We start from the raw sequence: 14,505 nt of genomic DNA on the forward strand, positions 1-14,505 counted from the left end.
TTTTTAAGAATGAAGGACAAACAACAACCTATGTGAGTAGTAGGACCTGTACTGAGCAGTTGAGCACAATTCTCATTCTCTCTCTCTCTCTCTCTCTCTCTCTCTCTCTCTCTCTCCCCCTTCCTCTTTTCTCCACTTTTGGACATGCTATATTTCAGATGTCTACAGGACATCCAGTTCAATGTCCAAAAGATAATTGTTGGTGTTGACATCAGCATCTTAGTTGGTGATGTAAGAATGGAGATCAAGAAAGAGATAAGGGTTATATGTGTGTATGTATATTATAATCATATTTTTCATAGATATGAGAATTATCTTTTTAGAGATAATAACCAAACCCATGAAAGCTGATGACATTATCAAGTAAGAGAGTATAGAGGACAAGAGGACTGAGTATAGAACCCTGGATTATAACATAATTAGTGAATGTGACAAGGATGAAGAACCAGCAAAGGAGACCAAGAGCAAGCAGTTTACTAGGTAGAAGGAGAACTAAAAAATAGCAGTATGACAAAAAAATTAGAGAAAAGAAAATATCTTGAAAAAGGTAATCAACAGTGTCAAAGGTTGCAGAGTAGTCAAGAAGGATAAGGACTAAATATGTCTTGCATAACTTCATATGTATAACGGTTTCTTCTGCCTTTTCAATAAGTGGGGGAGGAATGGGAGAGAATTGGGAAATAAAAAATAAAAATTAAATAAAAAATTTAAAAAGAAGGATGAAGATTGAGTAAAGGCCATTAGATTTGGCAATTAAGAGATCACTTATGACTTTGGAGAGGACAAATTCATCCTGATGACGAGGTCAGAAGCCAGATTTCAGAGGATTTAGAATTAAGTGAGAGTATGAGTAGAAGCACCAATTATAGACATATTTCTTCAGGAGTATAACCTAGAAGGGAAGGAGAAATAGAGGACAATAGCTAGCAATGATGTTAGACTCAAGTGATGGATGTTTAATGATAGAAGGAGACCTAGTCATGTTTGTAGACAGCAAGTAAGGAAACAGTAGATTAGGAGAGATTGAAGGTTAGAGAAAGTGTGGGAATGATAGAGGGCTCAATTTGATGAAGAAAATGGAAAGGATGGAATCAAGGACGCAATAGAAGCTTGCTTTGATAAGGAGAAGGACTACTTTTTTATGAGAGACAAGGGTGAAGGAGGAGATAGTGAGAGTAATGTAAGATGACAGGGAGAGAAGAAAAACCTGTTGGTGGATGACCTCAATTCTGTGAAATATGATGCCCTCAGCTGAGGGGTTGACTGAAGCTTGAAGAAGGATGAGAGGTTGGAATGAATATGAAAAAAATTATAATTATTTTATATAAGTCCAAAGAGCATCAGTAAGATCAGTTGTATACTCTATTTATGGGCAGCTAGGTGGAACAGTGGATAGAGTATTGAACCTGGAGTCAGGAAGACCTGAGTTCAAATTTGGCCTTAGACTTAAAACATTTATTAGCTGTGTGATCCTAAATAATTTAATCTTGTTTGCTTCAGTTCTTCATCTGTAGAATAAACTGGAGAAGGAAATAGCAAGTCACTCAGGTATCTCTTTTCCAAGAACACCCCAAGGAGAATCACAAAGAATCACTCACAACAATATATCAACAGCATAAGCATACCCTAGTTAGACTTAAAGAAAATTGAAGGACAGGAGGCAGAGAGGAAATGAAATGTAAGAGGGAAACTTTTCCAAGTGTAAATTAAATATTGTACGACTTGTAAAGGTTCTGATACTCAACTATATATGAAAAATCAGAAGTAGCAATGAACTTTCTCTTTGGGGCCAACTTGGCTCACTAACTTGAATCTCTCAGGAATATGGATAACTGAGATGGTTACCGCAAACTGGGTTTAGTTTTAGGTATGTTTAAGAGACTAATAAGAGATTTAACTGGAGATATTCAGAAGGTAGTGGGAATAAAATGACAATGAGTGGATTTTTCTATAGAATTTTAAGAGCTGAAAAGTTTAATGTCACTTATGTCATTTTATGCCATTTCATTTGACCTTCACAAACAACACTGTTACTTTACAAATGAGAAACTGAAGGTCAGAATGGTAATAATAGTAATGATTGTCTTTCATTTTCTTTTTTTTTAATTTTGTTTATTTAAGGCAAGGGGGTTAAGTGACTCATCCAGAGTCACACAGTCAGGCAATTATTAAGTGTTTGAGGTCAAATTTGAACTCAGATCCTCCTTATTCCAGGGCTGGTGCTCTATCCATTGCACCACCTATCTGTCCCCTGTCCTTCATTTTTGAAGAAGATCTAACATCAGAGAGGTGATGCCATGACAAACACATGAATTGGATTTGAGTATGGGGGTGCTGTGTTTAGTCACCTGCCTCACTTTCTCTTCCAGAGCCATCTGAGTCCAGTGGTCAGATATGGATCAGGACAACTGGAGATGACCCTGGATATGAGACAATCCGGGTTAAATGAGCTGCCCAAGGTCACACAGCTAGGAAGTGACAAGTGTCTGAGATTAGATTCGAACTCCCACCCTCCTGAATTCAAGGCCAGTATTCTATCCATTGTGCCACCTAGCTGCCCTGAGAAAGGTAAAGTGACTTTTTCAATGAATAAGCACCGGAGGCAGAATTTGAATCAAAGTATCTCCTGACTTTGTGTCCAACCAACTTTCCACTATAACATGCTGTCTCTATTACTCAATTGAATAAATATCAGCCATCTTTGATAAGTACTAAGTGAGAGTACAGGCAGTACCTCATAGAAAGTTATGGAAACTCAAGAGCTGAGAGAGAGAGATGTGAATGTCAATGAGATGATCAAAGTAGACACTTGCAGGTATGAAAAGAAATACCATTTGACCTGGTTTTTGAAGGATGTTAGACAGAGATGGGGGCAGTGGTTGAAAAGGATTCCAGGAACTGCAAGCAAAGGACCTATTTGAGGAACACAAATTGTCTAGCCTGGTTGGAGCTGTGATAGTCTAGAGAGGGAAAGGAGAAAAGAGAATGTTAAAAGAGGAGGTTGGGAGGACAGTTGAAAGACCTTAGAATGCCAGGCAAATTATTTAGGATCTAGGATCCTAGAATTTCCATGAAAGTTTAATGACCAGGAGGTAGAAATATTGCCAATCAGTCCTATCCTCTTTCCAATCAGGTTAGAGAAAAAGACCTCTAGTGGGTGAAAGCAAAGTGGAACATAATAAATATTGAGCAGCCTAAACTCTTGACTACATAGCTATTTTGTTTAAACATTGTTCTTTTTAGCTACTTTTTAGCAACATTGATTAGTCAAATGTACATTCAACTATGTGAAGCCTTGATCTAAGTCAAGGGAAAAAAAGTCACATGTTGCAGGTGTGACAAGAGTCATTGAGTCGGTCTTTCAATCCTAGCTCTGTCCCTGACAACCTTGAGAAAGACATTCAACCTCCCTCTCAGTGTACTCACCTATAAAATGAGAGTGTTGGAGTAGATAGACTCTGTGAGGGGCTAAGAGGGAAAAGGGGAAGCGAAGTGAATAAGTATTTATTCAATCCCTGTGTGAACACTTTATAGATATTATTTCATTTGATCTTGCTGAGGCCCTTACAGCCCTAGCTCTGTGACCCTACAATTCTATGATTAGGAGGAATCTCAGAGATTATCTAGGTCAGTCTACTGTTTTATAGATGGAAAAATTGAGACCCAAAGAGATAAGAAGCGATTTACCCAAGGTCAGCACTGAGTGAGTAGGAGAACTGGAATTTACTCCTGCAAGCCAAAAGAAGCCTCCTCCCCAGGCTTTCCTTAACCTCTGGTCCCCTCCGGCCCACCCCCCTCCAGTCACCTTCTCAGCTGCCCAGACTCAGCTTCCTGAGAGCAGCCCGGCATTGAGGGCACAGACTGGAAAATAAATGAGTCTGTTTATGAAGCCCATAATGTCTCCTGCAAAACAAGGCGCTCAGCAGAGCAGCACCGCCTCTAATGGGATATTATTTATGTCATTCTCCTCCCGGCACCCGAGTCATTACCGCCTGGGATGGCTTCTCTGTCACCCTGCACTCTGCTCTGCTCCCTCGCTGATGGGCCCCAATGTCAGACTGAAGGATGTGCATTAACCCCCTCACCCCCAATCTAGTCTTCCCAGTCATGAGCCTGCTCATCCCTCATTCACTGTGGAAAGAATGGGCAGGGGTGGCTAGGACATAGCAGAAAGCCACACCTCCCCCTCCATGGGGCTAGTGTAAAGGCATGGGTGGGGGGAGAAAATCACATGGCAGCTGTCCCAATTTACCCTTGATCTTCTCTCATGTTTCTTCTCCCAATAGTCCTGAGAGTTAGGGAGTGCAAATATGATTATATCATTTTATATGTAAAACACATTTGTTCCCAGAAGAGGGTTCCTCAGGTTCCTCAGGTTTAAGGTACTCTACCAGTCCATATCCACTCAAAACCATAGCTCACATGCCCCCACTGAAGGGCTTATTCTTACCAATCAAAGGACAGAACTCGATCAAGTCAATAAGTTTCAATAAGCACCTACTACATATTAAGAATTGTGTTAAGAGCTGGGAACAAAAAGAGACAAAAGAGAGTCTCTGCTCCCAAGGAGTTCACCATCTAAAGGAAGGAGACAACCAACAAACAAATATGTACTACAAACCCATGTATAGGTTAGATAAAGAACCAAGAGAGAAGGCACCAGAATTAAGAAATTTTTCTGTAGAAGATGGGATTTTAATTGGGACTTAAAAGAACATCAGGAAAGAGAACAGTTAGAAATGAGAAACTCAAAACAGTAGGCATAATAATAAAATATTATCAATAAAAATAATGTAATAAAACAGCATAATAAGAAAAAAGAGTAGTACATGCTCCTTCAAATATATCCAAAATGGGAAGAATGGACACATATAGAGAATGTATGTGGTCAGAACATATACAAAGAGGGTCACATACATACCTCGACTACAAAGCACTGGTGCAGGGTCAATTCATACCACTGATGCTGCAGTGCCAAGGATGACTTCTGATGACGTCATTGCATTTCTCCTGCTGGTCTCTGGTGACTGCTGCTTAGTTATGCTCCATTGATCCCTGCTGGTTGCTGCCAGGCCAGGCTTTACTGGGCACAAGGTTATTGAGCTATTCTCTGCTTCTGGTTTTTGGTTTTAACTGGTGTCCTTCACTGAGACACTATCTCTTCCCTCATAAGAAGTGAAGACTTGATTATCTCAATTTTGGAGTTCCTAGTGCTTCCCTCCCCAGCTCTCACCTCTAAAATGACCTGTATTTGTATATGTTTTATATTTATTTATGATTGTGCATGTTTCCTCCCAAGATAATGAAAGCCCCTTTGACAAAAGGAATTTTCTTATTTTTCCTTTTGTGTCCTTGGCAACTAGCACAGTGTCTAGAATATAGTAGGCATGTAACAAATGCATGCTGAATAAAGCCCAGGGCTTATACTCTTTTAGAAAGGCAAAGTTCTAACACTTAGTCACTGGACTAGGGAAAAGGCTTAGTGACTTTTCCTTCCATAGGAAGGGAGAAATGCTGGGATGAGGTCCTATCCCCTCCCCATGCTCTTGGATGGCACAGGCAAACTCTATTTGGTTCTGCCTTTGCTGTCTTGGTTTTCAGCCTCTCCTGGTCAGAGATTTAACAGGGAGCTCTCACTGGTTTCCTTGAGGAGGACTTTCTCCCAAATTCTACAGGCTTCTAATTATCTTTTGGGAAAAACCTAAGCCTACTATTTGGTTGTTTTTTTTTTTATTTCTTGATACTTTTTTTGATTAGATGTTCTTTTTAGATCTATGTTAGATAAAATATGGGAGAGCTAGGCTCATCAATGACCTTTCACATTGTCATCTTAACCAGAAGTAAAGTCTTACCTATTCTCAAAAAAAATGCACTGATGTGACATCATCTCAAATTTATACTTTATGTCTCCTGCCTTTCAGTCTAACTCCTTAAAAGAGAAGTCTACATTAACTTCTCAGTTCCTTACAAGCTGTCAAAACAGTCTTTCATCTATGAAATCAAATTACCTTTTCTTGTTTTTATTTTCCTTGATGCTTTTGTAGTTTTTTACCATTTCCCACAGGACTTTGGCAGAAATAAGTATTTCTTCTTCGAAAGAAAGTTTCTCACCCCAGGACCTATGCATTTTGAAATGTTGAAAAGACTCAACTAAAGTTCATCAGTGCAAATATGTTTTTTTTAAATTCCACTTTGTGCTCACTCAGCCCTGTCAAAAACCTCACTTTGACTCAGAGTTAGAAATTCCTTATGGCTCTCTTTTCAACATCTGATTGCTAAGTTACCCCCAGAAAGCTTCAGTTTAGAGGTTACCCTTCTGATAAACTGCCAAGGGTTTTCTGGGTCTATTCGTAATCTAAACAAAATGCTTTTGTCTCCTGTGCAAGTGAATGTTTGCACAAGTACAAACATCAAGCTCAGAAAGTCTTCCTCCAGCCTCATTCCATTCCTGCTTTTTTTCATATATGTGTGTAATCTATAACTAGACACTCAACATACAAATGAAAAAACAGGCACAAAGAGGGAAATGGGATTGTCTGAAGTTACAGATCACACAAGTGTCAAAAAAAAAGACCCGAGCCTAGTACTTTAAATTTCAAATCTAGGATCCTTTTCACTATACCAGAAAACTAGAAAGCAGGAAGACAAGCTTAGAGAACTACCAAAGACATAGAAAGATATTCCCAAACCCCACTTTAACTCTCTAGAGATACTGTCCTTCCTCTCAAGGCAGGATTATGGTAAATTTTAGCTTTTTTGTCCAACCCTGCTCCTATGCCTCCTTATTTTATAAAGGGAAAATTGTCCTTCCTCACTGTTGTTCTCCCATTACCCCATAGTCTTTGAAGCAATGAGGCCCTTATAGTTAAATGTCCTAATCCTTTTTTTTTTCCTTTTAAAAAATTTGCTGCAATGAAAAGGATTTTGGATTAGGATGATCAGATTAAAGTTTGATTTCTAACTCTGCCACTCAATAGTTGACAGGGCTTCAGTTTCCTCTTCTATAAAATGGGACTACTAAAACTCTACTACATTTCTATAAAGGATCTGCTCCAGTGAATTCAGCAAGTATTTATCTTGGAATTCATCAAGTATTCATCTGGAATGAAGTGGAGTCAATCAGTACAAAGGACAGCAATAAATACAGACCCTGCTCTCAAGAAGCTTACTAAATGAAAGACATTCACACTTATATTATGATTTTAGGAAGGTGAGATAAATGTAAAGGAGACCCAGAAAATCCATTGGGGAAACAAGAACAAGAGATAATTTTCAAGATGGGAGGTCAAAGCAAGATTTCTTTCAATAGAATTCAGTATCTGCTAGGTTTCTATCATATGCAAAACATTGTGATTCATAAAGGAGATGACATCAAGCATTGGGTCTTTATAGGAAAAAAAACTGATGAGATTGGGACTGGAGGTGGAGGAGAATCCATTTCAATTATGAAAAAAGATTATGAGGAAAGGTGTAGGATGGGATAGAGAGTGGGGAGGAATCCAGTTGTGCTGAATATATAAACTAGAGAAGAGTAGTATACAATAAGGCTAGATAGAGGGCTTGAAACAACTGTAGAAGGCCTTGAGTACCTCATTGAGAAATTTATACTTGGTGCAATGGGTAAAAAGGAGTCCAACGTTCCAAGACCTATAGCCCTGAGTCAAAACACACATGTCCCACCAGAAATGATTCAGGGTCCTGTAGACTGGGTTGCATATTGGGAAAATTATTTGGGTGATGTGAAATATAGATTTGTGAGGGGAGAAAGTAGAGACAAAGAACCCTGCTAGAAGAATGGTCAAAATTCAAAGAAAAGAGGATCAAAATTAAACTAGTCTCTAGCTGGGGGATTTCCCTGAGGGTCAGATTTACTCAAGAAGTCTCATTTAGGAACATAGCCCCCAAAGTATTTTCTTTCTTTCTTTCTTTTTGAACATGGGTAATGTGGAAATTTATTTTGCATGTCTATATATATTTGTAATGGGTTATATTTTTCTTGTCAATGGATAGTGGAGGGAAAGGAAGAAAGAAGAAAATTCAGAACTGAAAATAAAATTGAATAAAAAGGCTTTTGAAATGATTAAATAATGAATAGATGCCCAGGCATTGTCTTTTGTTTTTGCAAGATAATGGGGTTAAGTAACTTGCCCAAGGTCACACAGCTAGGTAATTATTGTCTAAGGCAGGATTTGAACTCAAGTCCTTCTGACTCCAGGACCAGTTTTCTATCTATTGTGCCACCTAGCTGCCCCAGCATTGTCTTTTGAAAGCAAAAATCCTGTAGTTTCAAAGTCTACAACTGTTCTTTTATGGTAAGATTTTCCAGAAATGAAAATTTAATTGTAACTTCCCAAGTAACAGTGTGTTGTTGCATGTCTTTCCTTCTGGAACAATAAAGAGTTAAAATTATTAGGTCCTGATTGCTTTTCCTTTGTGATCATTACTCAGGATCAATAATTAGTATTTATCTGCTGAAAAACAAAGTGAGTCAGCAGGACTCTGGGTAAGGCAAAAGAGTAAACAAATCTGATCTTCACACCAAATTATGTTTATTACTGGTTTCCAAATATGATAAATCAACAGAATCCCTACTTTGTGCTAATACTACTTAACTAGCTTTAATTTTCTGGTTTAACTTTGGTCCATGGGATTTATGATTTCATAGGATACGTACTCTGTCCGACAATTAGAGTTTTATTCTCTGCCGCTTGATCTTTTCTGTTAATGTTCATCTTTTTTTTTAAATTTATTTTTTATTTTCATTTTGTACAAATGTTTTTTTACATTAATAAAATATTCTTGTTTACAAGTAAACAAAATACCCCTCCCCCCATGAATATAGATAGACTTGCTTGGGCGAAAAAAGTAAAGGGGAGAGAAAAAAATTAAAATAAAAAAAATAATAGTAATAATTGTAGGTATGGCCAGGTGGCGCAATAGACAAAGCACCAGCCCTGGAGCCACGAGCACCTGAGTCCATATCCAGTCTCGTAAACCCAATAATCACCCAGCCATGTTACATGCAAGCCACCCAATCCTCACTGCCCTGCAAAAAACAAAAAGAAGAAAAAAAAATCCAAAATAAAATAAAATAGTAATAAAAGTAGGAGTGGCTGGATGGCAGACAGAGAACTGGCCCTTGAGCCAGGAGCACCTGGGTCCGAATCCGGCCCCAGACACCCAAAGATCACCCTGCTATGTGGCCCCAGGCAGGCCACCCAGCCCCACTTGCCCTGCACCCTCCCCCAAATAATAATAACAAAAAATGTGCTTCAGTCTTTGTTCCAACACCAACAATTCTGTCATGGGTAGATCACATTCTTTATGATAAGTCCATCACAAAAGTTACTTCCATATTTTTCCACCGTTGCCAATGCTGATCACAACTCCCTCCTTTCTTATTCCTCCACTACCATGTACTATATTTTCTCTCTCCTTTCACTCTGACTCTTCTGTAGGGTAGCTGAGTGGCGCAGCAGACAGATCCCTGGTCCTGGGGCCAAGAAGCCCTGAGCCCCCATACCACCCCTTAGGCCCAGAATCTACCTGGCCCTATGGTCCTGGGCAGGCCATCCAATACCAGCCCCTTGCAAGAAGTAAAAAAGAAAATGTGTTATATCTGACCACTCTCCCCCCATGGTCCATCCTCTCCTCCTTTATTCACATCCCCACCCCTTCCCCCTACTCCCCCCTCCTTCTTACTCCAGATGTCTATACCCCATTGAATATATTTGCTGTTTCCTCTCCTAGCCATCTCTGAGGAGAGCAAAGGTTCCCTCATTCCCCCTTGCCTCCCCCCTTCCATATCATTGCAATAGCTCATTGTAATAAAAAAAATCTTATTATGTGAAATATCTTGTACTATTCCCCCTCTCCTTTTTCTTTCTCCCATTACATTTCCCTTTTTTCCTGTTGACTCCATTTTTACACCATATTTTATCTTCAAATTCAGCTTTCTCCTGTGCTTCAACTATAAAAGCTCCCTCTACCTGCTCTATTAACTGAGATGGTTCATATGAATATTATCAGTATCATTTTTCTATACATGCAGTTCATCCTCATTAAGTCCCTCATATTTCCCCCCTCTCCTGCAATCTCCATGCTTCACCTGAGTCCTGTATCTGAAGATCAAACCTTCTGTTCAGCTCTGGCCATTCCAAAAGGAACCTTTGAAATTCCCCTGGTTCATTGAAAGTCCATCTTTTTCCCTGGAAGAGGACATTCAGCCTTGCTGGGTAGTTCATTCTTGGCTGCATTCTAAGCTCTTTTGCCTTCCTGTATATTGTATTCCAAGCCCTATGGGCTTCCAATGTAGTTGCTGCTAAGTGCTGTGTGATCCTGACTGCAGCTCCACGATATTTGAACTGTGTCCTTCTGGCTGCTTGTAATATTTTCTCTTTGACTTGGGAGTTCTGGAACTTGGCTATAATATTCCTGGGGGTTGGTTTTTTGGGATCTCTTTCTCGGGGCGGGGGGGATCGGTGGATTCTCTCCATTTCTATTTTGCCCTCTGCTTCTAGAATATCAGGGCAATTTTCCTGTAGTAATTCTTTGAAAATGATGTCAAGGCTCTTTTCATGATCATGACTTTCAGGTATTCCAATAATTTTTAAATTATCTTTCCTAAATCTGTTTTCCATATCAGTTGTTTTTTCAATGAGATATTTCATATTTTTTTCTAATTTTTCATTTTTTTGGTTTTGAAGTATTGATTCCTGATTTCTGGTAAATTCATCAATCTCCCTGAATTCTATTCTTTGTCTGAAGGATTTGTTCTCCTCAGAGAGTTTTCTTATCTCTTTTTCCATCTGGCCAATTTTGCTTTTTAAAGCATTCTTCTCCTCAATAACTTTTTGAACTGTTTTGTCCATTTGACCTAAGCTGGTTTTTAGCATGCTATTTTCTTCGGCATATTTTTGTATTTCCTTGACTAAGCTGCTGACTTCATTTTCATGTTTTTCCTGCATCTCTCTCATTTCTTTTCCCAGTTTTTCTTCCAACTCCCTCATTTGATTTTCAAAGTCTTTTTTGAGCTCTGTCATAGCCTGAGCCCAATTTCTGTTTTTCTTGGAGTCTTTAGATGTAGGAGCTTGTGCTTCCTCATCTTCAGACTGAGTATTTTGATCCTTCTTGGGCTTATTTGCAAAATATTTCTCAATGGTCTTCCTCTTGTTTCTTTGCTTGCTCATTTTCCCAGCCTAAGCCTGTTTTTTGGGGTGCTTCCTGAGCTTTTGGGACACTCCCACAAGGGTCTCAGTGTGTGAGGCTCTGTCCTCCCTCCTGGTCTGTGAATGACCATAAGCACCCCGCTCTGCCACGGGGCTGAGGTGGGGGGGGCCCTGCTGTTCTATGGGGGGGCCTAGACTTCGATCAGGATCTGAATGTGGTCAGAGCCCCAGAGTCCTGTTCCAGGGGCAGAGGACAGAGCTCAGCAGTCTCTCTTCACTCCCCTCCCTCAGCTCAATGGGCTCATGCCCTGGAGGGTCCTGCTTACCAGCTCCACCTGCTTCTTTTTCTGGGTCTGGGCTGCGGAAAGACCAAGCTGCTTGCTGTGTGCCCTGAGGGCTGGGCTCCACGTGCTCCCTCTGGCAGAGGTCCCCTGCTGTTCCCCCACTTTGTGCCCGGTGCTCCCCGGGGTGCAGCTCAGGAGACTCCCCTGCTGCTGTGAGCCCTGGCTCCCAGTGCCCTGGGGCTGCCTCCAGGAGGCGGAAGCTCTTTCGCTCTGGTGGGCCACCCCTCCGGTGGGCTGCCCCTCCAACCCTGGGGAGCAGAGCCTTTCTGCTCTTTTCCAGGTTACTTTGAGTAGGAGAACTGACTCACTGGGTCCCTTTGTGGGTTCTCTCTCTCGAAAGTTTAGTTAGAGTCCTTAGTTTATGAGTTTTTATCAGAGAGCTCCTAAGACTCGATCCCTTCATGTTGCCATCTTGGCTCCGCCCCCTCCCCCAAAGTATTTTCAAGTGTTAACCAGGATTTGTTGGGTTAGGCCTTAGGTTGAGTCCTTGGTCTTCTTTAGCATTTAAGGAGATGACTCTGGGACATCTCAGTGTCCCTTGGCATGGAAATATGGCTGCAAACAGCCCTTTTGACTACATTGCTATCAACTTTAATTTTGTTCAGGGTTAGGGAAAAGAAGAAGTACCCTGCACTGGGAGACACTTGAGGAACTAGACTCCAAGAGAAGCACTGGGTTGTTAAGGCAAGGAGTAGCTTACGGAAGGAAAGGGAAAGGACTAGGAATTGGCAATAGGTTAGAACTATTTTCAGGACAATAGAATTCAATTGAATTTCCAAACATAATCTTCCAAATAACTTTAAAATAATACCTTAAATCAAATTTTGGAGCAGCATAGTTAACAAGAGTTCAGAAGAGACATTTTTCCAGCCAAGACAACTTGGGAGATTCATGAGAAAGGTCTGCATTTCCAGTGTAGACACAGGCCTAGAATGTGGCAGGAGTCCCAGTAGAGGGCCCCACAACAGTAACAGCAACAACTTCAGGAGCTCTTGACCCAGAGACAGTAGGAGGATGGGATAACTGGTCAGCAAGAGATTACAGGGGATTGTTTGCTGACAGTGGGTGTGGGTGAAGCTTATTGGCAACTCTATTGTCTAAATACAGTTCTGAGCTGTGGTTCCAGGAGAGGAGTGCTTGTGATCATTACAAGGGAACAGGAACCCTGGTCACAGGGTTAAGAGTAATACTAGTACTTCAACTGTTGGGGATCCAAGATTCTTCTTCAGTAAAGACTCCAGGACAATACCACCTTGAAAGCACCAAAAACTGGCAGGTTACCAGAAATATTTCTGAAAATAGTAGCTCAGTAAAGCTTGAAACTTGGCACAGTGTCTTCCCATCGCCATGTAAGCCAAGTTCAAATTTAACATAAAGTTCAAAGTGAAGAAATAGGATGGGGAAAAAGGCAAACCAAAAAAAAAACCTTGATTATTAAAAAGTTGCTACAGTGGTAGGGAATTTGAAGATATAAGCTTAGAAGACAGCAATGGGAAAACAGTTATGAATAAAATCACACAAAAAAAAATCTCATTGGACCCAAGGCCAACAAAAATTCCTGTGAGAGTTGAAGAAAGAAATAATAATGGTAGAAGAGAAATTGGGAAAAGAAATGAGAGTAATGCAAGAAAATTAACAGCTTGGTAAAAAGAGGTTCAAAAAATACAGAAGAAAAGACCACCTTAAAAAACAGAATTAGTCTAATGGTAAAAGAGGAACAAAAATTCATAGAAGTAAAGAACTTTAAAAGCAGATTAGGCCAAATAAAAAAGGTATTTTCTGAAAAAAAATAAAAAATTATGAATTGATAAGGGGAAGCCAATGACTTTGTAGGACATCAAGAAACAAAAGTCAAAAGAATGAAAAAATAGAAGATAATATGAAATATCTCCTTGGGAAAAAAAACTGACTTGGAAATACACTGAAGAGAGATAATTTAAGAATTATTAGACCACCTGAAAATCATAATTTAAAAAAACCTATACATCATATTTTAAGAAATTATAAAGGAAAACTGCCTCAATATTAGAGAATAAAATTAGAGATGGAAAGAATCCACCAATCACCTCCTGAAAGAGATCTCAAAATGAAAACTCCCAGGAGTAATAAAACTGATTTTTAGAGTTTTCAAGTCAAGGAAAAAATATTGCAAATAGTTAGAAAGAAATTGTTCAAATATTATGAAGCCACAGTGAGATTCACAAAAGATAGAGCAGTTTCTAATTTCCACATTAAAGAAATAGAGGACTTGGTATATAGTATTCTGGAAGGCAAAGAAGTTACAATGAAGAATCACCTACCTAGTAAAACTGAGTATAATCATTGGGGGGAGGGGGAGGGTGGTGTGGTTTTTAATGAAATAGAGAACTTCTAAGAATTCCTGATGAAAAGGCCGGCACTGCATGGGAAATATGACATTCAAAAATAAGACTCAAGAAAAGCATAAAAAGGTAAACATGAAAGAATAATCATAAGAGACTCAGTAAAGTCAAACTATTCACATTCCTATGTGAGAAGATAATCTATATAAATCCCAAGAGTGGTTTCATTATTAGAGTACTTAAAAGAAGTCTATTTAGATAGAAGGCATAGACATAAATTGATTGTGTGGGATAATGTCCAAAAAAAAAGAATGTAAGTGTGAAAAAGATGGATGGTCTGGGAGAAGGAGGAAGGGAATGGTAGAATGGGAAATTTTTCTCATATTAAAAAGGCACACAAAGAAGAGCTTTTATAATGGGTAAATGGGGGGGTAGACAGTGCTTTGAACTTCACTCTCATCATAATTGGTTCAAAGAGAGAAAAATAATATATACATACTCAGTTGGATATAGAAATCTATCTTACTCAATATGGAAATAGAAGGGGAAGGTGATAATACATAATAGATATCAGGAGGAGGATAATAAAAGAGAGGGAAAATTAAGGGGGGCAATGATCAGAAGCAAAATAGATTCTTTGAGGAGGGATAGGTTAAAAAGAGAAAGAAGAAT

Source organism: Macrotis lagotis, chromosome 1 (genome assembly GCF_037893015.1).
Source record: "Macrotis lagotis isolate mMagLag1 chromosome 1, bilby.v1.9.chrom.fasta, whole genome shotgun sequence".
Taxonomy (NCBI): domain Eukaryota; kingdom Metazoa; phylum Chordata; class Mammalia; order Peramelemorphia; family Peramelidae; genus Macrotis; species Macrotis lagotis.